The following is a 7,000-nucleotide window of genomic DNA, read 5'->3' on the forward strand; positions in this document are numbered from 1 at the left end:
AACTACACTACAAAAACCATGGTTTCAGAATCCTGCATATGACTTTTTTGCAATGTTTTTGGAATGAGAAATCAGTAATTTAGTCAGTAATTTTAGAGGATGCAGACATTTTTTGCCGGTATATTTACTTGGCCAGCAGACTTGTAAATCCAGAGTGATATCGGTGCAGCTGCCGTGGCACAGCATCGTTCAAAGAGGAGCCGGCCTGCTTGTCCCTATAATCCCGGCTGATTGGGTCTGTTTTGGCAGCCGGGAGCCCAGATATAGACCTTGTATCTAGGTTCCAACATGCGGTCCCGGACCCAGCCCTTTCCCTTTTTTCGTTGATCACAAACGTAATAGCCTCAGGGATAGAGGCATACCGAAATGTTCACCAGAGTATCATTGACTTTTCTCCAAAAGTGAGGAGGAACAGGAGCAAATTTTGCACCGAAAAACATTGAGTTCTAGAATGCATCAATGGCTAAGCTAGCGCTAGCGTTGCCAGGTCACCAGCTCTCTGATCCGATTGCCATTGTCACAAAAAAAATTATATTCAATCAATTTACAGGAGGCTGCCTCCTTATGTTGCGAGGGGGAAGCAAAAGTCCTTTGGAGTAATGTAGGGAAATAGCACAGTTGAGCATATTGCGGGAAGCTTGACCAACAGCCATTAACATATTGCAAAGAACGATAATGTTTAATATTAAACAGAAAAAAAATAAACCAACCACGAATTGTAGTATTCTGCCACAAAGCTCAAACACGAATTCCTGCAGTGCAGAGAAAGAAGTGCATGGGCCCTATTTTTTTTATTTTCTTGCAATAAACCAATGAGAGTGCCATCTCCCATCCCCTTTAAGAGCCATGAGCGCATTTGAATCTGACGAGTTGATAATTTGACAGCGCGTTTGCAGTTTCCGATGAGACAGATGCATGGCTCAGTGTATGGCCAAATAATATTGCCTAATTCATACATGGAATGGCGTTTTCTTCCACAACTTCCGAAATACTCCTACACAACTTCCGAGTCCTCAAATACATTTTGGCAAAGAAAACTTAACACACATATGATATGCGGTAACTGTGGTTCTATTTAATGATATACACAATACATTAACAAACGTTGTTTCTTACCAGTAAGCGCGCCCGCATTCATTAATTATTTTACACATACACACATGCGCGCCCACATTCATTCATTCTTTTGAACACTCACTCGCGCTAAAACAATGTTTTCTCACGATCAAATGCTCATCAATCCTAAAAGTTATTGGCTTGTACACGATGTCTGTGTTAAAATGTGTTTGCTGTACATTGTCTGCAGATGCATTGATTTAAAAGTACAACTTATCACCACTGTATCAGTTGTTCTTTCCCAAATAATTTACCAAGAATGTGTGGCTAGGTAGATGAGGGAAGCAAAGACTATGCGCGAGGTGCAGAAGCAACATTATGCATGCGCCCTTAAAATAGCATCTGAACAACGCGCCACTGCCTTTATACCAGGTATTTCCTGGTTCGTGGCGGAATTGTTTTCTGAAACTGCAAAATAGCACCAGGGAACATTTGCGCCAGAAAATGGCTCCTCCTTTCACCAAACCGCTCCTTGGGGCGCAAGATCATTCCCTAATTTACCGACGCGTGGCGGTGGAGTGAAAAGAACGCTCTGCGCCAGTTGCAAACTAGCAACGATGCATGCGTCAGTGTAGAAAGTAAATTGCGCTAGATGCAAGATAGGGCCCAATGTGTAGCAAGGGTCTCTCTTATCTTGATGTAAGGCCACTCTCACTTGTAGAACTTCCAAGACACTTCAGGCTTATTAGATATTTAGATTTTTCAAGGTTCTATTTGAATGGTCCTGGTACAAAGCTGTACCTCTCAGGTCTTTAAACTCAGTAAACAAGCCCTCTGTGAGGGTACCGAAGGCCCATACTGAGAGACTGGGTGCATGACTAAAGGGGTGCCAAAAACGTGAATGTGGTGGTCAAAAAAGTAGATAGGGTTCCATCAACATGTCTGTGATCAGGGTTAGGATAACAAGGGTTTCACTATTAGGGTTGGGTAGGAATGGGGTGCTTCAAACATGCGTTATTGGCTAGAGGAGGCGGGACTTCTGAGGAGGCTTCAGGGGGGGGGCGATACATGTTTCTGCTACATGGCTTTAGAGTAATATCTGTTTCCATTTTGATATTTTTTAGTTGTTTCACCCGATCCAAGTAACAAGTGACTCACTCAAAGGAGGTGTGGCAGTGGGAGTGGCATACCACACCCAGTCAGTCAATTGGCGTCCTCCAAGCCAGGCCAACTTCTGTCAGGCTGATTCCTTTGGAGGAGGTCTTCACTGCTGACCACATATTCTAGTTGTCCTTTTCTTTGATGTGGCTCTTCTTCTCATGTTCTTATTCGTTTGCTCCGGGGACTGTTAACTGGAGTACTCAGCTCCTAGGACAGACCCGAACGAAATTGCATTGTGGTAGTCCGGGATATTGCTACAATACTTGACTCTCTCCCAGCCTGAATCTGGGATCATTTGAACATGCTCGAGTCTAGTCCTGGATGGTCAATGTAACAGAAACATGTCAGCTGAATACAACATGCAGAACACAGTATAATGTGCTTATACGGTGCGTCTCAGTCTTTCCATGAAAACGGGATAATATTAGTAGTGTCCTTTCTAAAGAGGTAGATGAGCCCAGGCACAATATTACAAAAAGAAAGAGAAGAGGTCTTCCCTCATGGGGAACCTTTGGGTCAGGAAAGCAATCTATTAGATTAGCTCCCTGAACGGTTCCTTCATAAGGGAGCTCTATCGCCAGCTCTGCTCCTGCTTTTAATTAACATGACAGCCTTCACTTCCTGGTCCTGTCCAACGCAGGACCAGTTTATTGGTTGATTGTAGATCTCCATCTGTTGTAGGGTTTATATTCATCTACATGTTCCTCTGCTAGATCGAACAACAAAACGCAAAAACTCTTAAGGGTGGATTTCCTACTTTAGGAGAACAATCTTCCCCCACAGGCCACAGCTTCTGCAACATGGATGCAGTCTCAGTCAAGTAATAGCCTGTACGTCCTATTCCTCAGTTAAATCCTTGTTCTATTTGGCACGTAAAGTTTTGAATTACTGTGTAAATTACAATTTTTCTTTCATATTTGGCTGATAATGTGATGTTTTGAGCTGTTTTTTCCAACCACTGATCTTAATTACCCAGCCTATTTGATGCAAACTGAAATAGCTTAGCACTGACAGTGGTAATCTTAGAAGCTTATTACCATTAAGATAATAAAGAGGTTATTTTGTAAGATTTGGAGAAAAGTATTGCACATTTTGCTTACAATAAATCTCAGTTCATTAAATTTGAATATTGACATAAAACTGTCAAATCACAATACATCCTTGTTATAATAAACTTAAGGAACACACAATGTTGTGAACCTATTAGGCATACATTTCAAGAAGATCTTGTCATAGCAGCTGAATGACATGCAAAAGAGTTGCTTAATGAAAAGAAGGTATATTAGATGTCTATCTCGATAAATAAGGAAATGTTTCAGACAAGGCGGGTTTGGGGCCAACATAATTAGCCCCCTAAACATAGAAAAAAAAGTTAACTTCATTCCTTCCGGAGTAAGTATAATGAACATTATAATTAAAAGATAATAAGATATTAGAAATTTCCATAATTACACCTTGAACCAACTAATGGGGCAATTTGGAAAAAGTGAGATTGTCTATAATTTTTCCAACTACCAAAATAAAATTCTAAAACAGGGTTCCGCTTTTTATTTTTTCCAGTCAATTAATTTACTGTCCTGGGCAGGTAACAGTTTAGTGAATGTTTTCAATTGGTTCAATATCAGTTGCACGGCAGCATTGTTAATCCTTTGCAGAGGCAGAATGGATGTAGCCCTGCCAGAGCAGAGGAGCGCTAGTCTGGAGGAGGAACGGCAGTTTGTGGTGTTCGATTTGAGCCACATCTTTCTTAAGAACCGGCCAGATTCTGTGTATATTGCAGAGGGAGAATCTCAGCAATTTTACAGAATCTCCTTAAGGTCTTTGGCTCTCCGAAAGTGGTGTTTCTTGATAGTAATGAACATTTGTTTGTAAGGGCGGTGTTTTCCAGGGGGAAAAGTGTCTACGTTTCAGAAAGTTTGAACTGCATGTGGTGCATCTGATCAGTTTCACAAATGTAGGAATGGCTCTAAAAGTGTGCAAAGTAAACAGGAATGCTCGATGGATATGACTGCTGGGGGCGAGTGATGTGACAAGATGAAGTTTGAACTAGGTCCAACTTGGTCATTCCATGTGTGCTTAAGATGCAGGGTGCAGTTCGATTTCTAAGCATTAAGGAATGCAGATATGTACACAGACTATACATTTTCAGAAGAACATTAAAAGCTGACAGATGTCAGCTATCAAATAGTCTGCATTCGTTAAATCTTTGCTAAATGATTATATATTGATCACTGTGTGACCTCATTAGAAGCTAGTTCCAGTCATTCATAGCCGTGATTGCACAAATTGCCACACACCATATTGCAACACATTTTGCATTTTTTTTTTTGTCATATCCATGCAGAAATTATTCTTTCATGGGTATACCTTTAAGTCTCTTTAAAAATACATCTGGCTTTATGAAAGGAGTATAATTATAAAACAAAAGATAAGTAATAATTTATCAGGCTTAAAATATGATTGAAATGTAATTGGTCGATATCTTTGTGAAATAAACACATATCAGAAAGCCATAATACACTTGGCTGTATTGGAAAACAATGCAAATATATTTCATCTTATTTTTCAATATAATACAACATATATTCAAAGCTTTATCTTTGTTGAGTGAATATATATGCTTATGTCTACAAGTTTTTCTCACCAGGAAAAATGTGAACTAACAGGGTCTAGTGTCTGTCCCCAGTATGAAGTGCTAACGTGAGAGCTTAATTAAGGCGACACTAAGAAAAGCTATTATAGGTAAGCTGTTGGAAATTAGCCAGTCAATCTAAACTAGTCTAAATTGAAATTTTACTCGAAGGGTCCGACGTTCAACCCACTGCTTCCCATTTCCTCCTTGCTACCCCTGACCCCCTGGGTTCAATTTAGGTGTTAGCTGTGTGTGTATTTATGTGCGTGCCTGTGTGTGTTTCAGTGCAGTGCAACATAAAGATGTACACTTTTTTATTAGCCACAATACAGAACTCAATTAAGAAAAAAATCCAATTAAAAGTCTTTAGACAATTCTTTTCGCACTGTTTTTTCCTTCATCCTTCTTCCCTGTTACTTATAATGAAGCAAAATACACACACACACACACACACACACACACACACACACACACACACACACACACACATACACACACACACACACACACACACATACACACACACACACACACACACACACACACACACACACACACACACACACACACACACACACACACACACACACACACACACACACACACACACACACCTTGTTTTTGTTTCTTTCTCCTCTTGCTCTTTGTTAATGTTAATGATTTCTGAGTCCGAGATTGAAATGTAAAAGTCCTCCAGACGGGTGTGTTCAGATCAGCGTACGGGAGCAGACCCACCATGCTTTCTCTTTGTTAGATTAAAGACTTAATCAGTCAGATGGCCTCTTTAATAAAGTGAGGCCCTTTTATGGACACCTTGTTACTGATCCGGCCCTTTTCCCGCTCCGCCGGGGCCCGCTGTATGGTGGCAGCCGTCCGTCTCCCCCGGTAACCCCGAGGGGGCAACCTCAGATCAATGTTCCGTCTTATAATTACATGTGCACAAGGGGATCGGGCCACGGGCGTAATTACCTGCTACGTCTCTGTGGTAACGTAGAAAAGGGGTCTTTTATTAAATTAGCCCACTGGGTCAGCATTTTATTATTGCAAGGCATCTGGAGAGGGGAGTGTGTAAAGTGCGCACAGCACAGAAACAGCTCAGCCCGTGCTCATCAGTAAACTGAGATGATCTTCCTTTAATCGGATCGTCCATCTGACGGTCTCGTGGCGACACCGGGCTTCCAGAGAAGTCTGGGTCATTTCTTTGCCTATAAAAATTGATTTATTCCTATAGTGCTGAGTGCATAAATATGTACAGGGGCTGGTTGTACGATGATAGGAGAGAAAGTAGGAATTCTCTTTAATTAGTCTCACTCTGTATGGTTTTATAAACACCGTCTTTGTGTGATTTAAAAATAAATCACTTCAATTTGCATTAAAATCCCTAGTTCAGTTGATTAACAGAGCGTACCTCAGTCACTTCAATTACAAACTTCCAAATGCACATAAACTTTTGGACACTATTATGATCTAGATTGAATGTCCATCCATATATATGTGTATCTAATAATTAATAATTAATATTTTTTATATAATGAGTTATGATATCGACAGGATGAGCAAAGGTTTTGTTGGTGCCATTGTATATTCTCAGAATGCTAACATTCCATGAGTGTACCAGTGCACTTTAGTTGTCAAATTAATCGGAAGTAAAGGAATGGAGTAACAGCACTACCGTTTAATGCTTAATTGTATGGCGATCACAAGCCAATACATTTATACTGAAGGTTTCCTTGGGCTGAGGAAAGAATTTATTACAGTTTTTTCCTATCGTTTTCGGTCATGTACCCATACTATGGTCACTTTTCCCTATCACTTAACACAGTGGGCTTTAGAGACACACACCTCTGCATATCTGTTAACCTTTGGTGCAAAATGCACTACAACAACCACACCACAAACAATGCTGCCATAACTTAACACATGTTTCCTCTCAGAACATTATGACCTAAAAAACACTAACATCTTGAAGCATTGCCAATTGCATATATAAAATGTTGCTGTGTCCTCCAGTTTGGCATAGATTTCCTGTAGTGTTGCATTGAAAAAAAGAGAAAAAACACAGACAAACACTTCTTTGGACTACAGTAATAAAGTTTGTAATATTACAGTATGACAATCCAAGCCAAGTATCTGCTGACAGTGTTCATATGT

The sequence above is a fragment of the Gadus chalcogrammus genome, chromosome 3, assembly GCF_026213295.1.
Source record: "Gadus chalcogrammus isolate NIFS_2021 chromosome 3, NIFS_Gcha_1.0, whole genome shotgun sequence".
Taxonomy (NCBI): Eukaryota; Metazoa; Chordata; class Actinopteri; order Gadiformes; family Gadidae; genus Gadus; species Gadus chalcogrammus.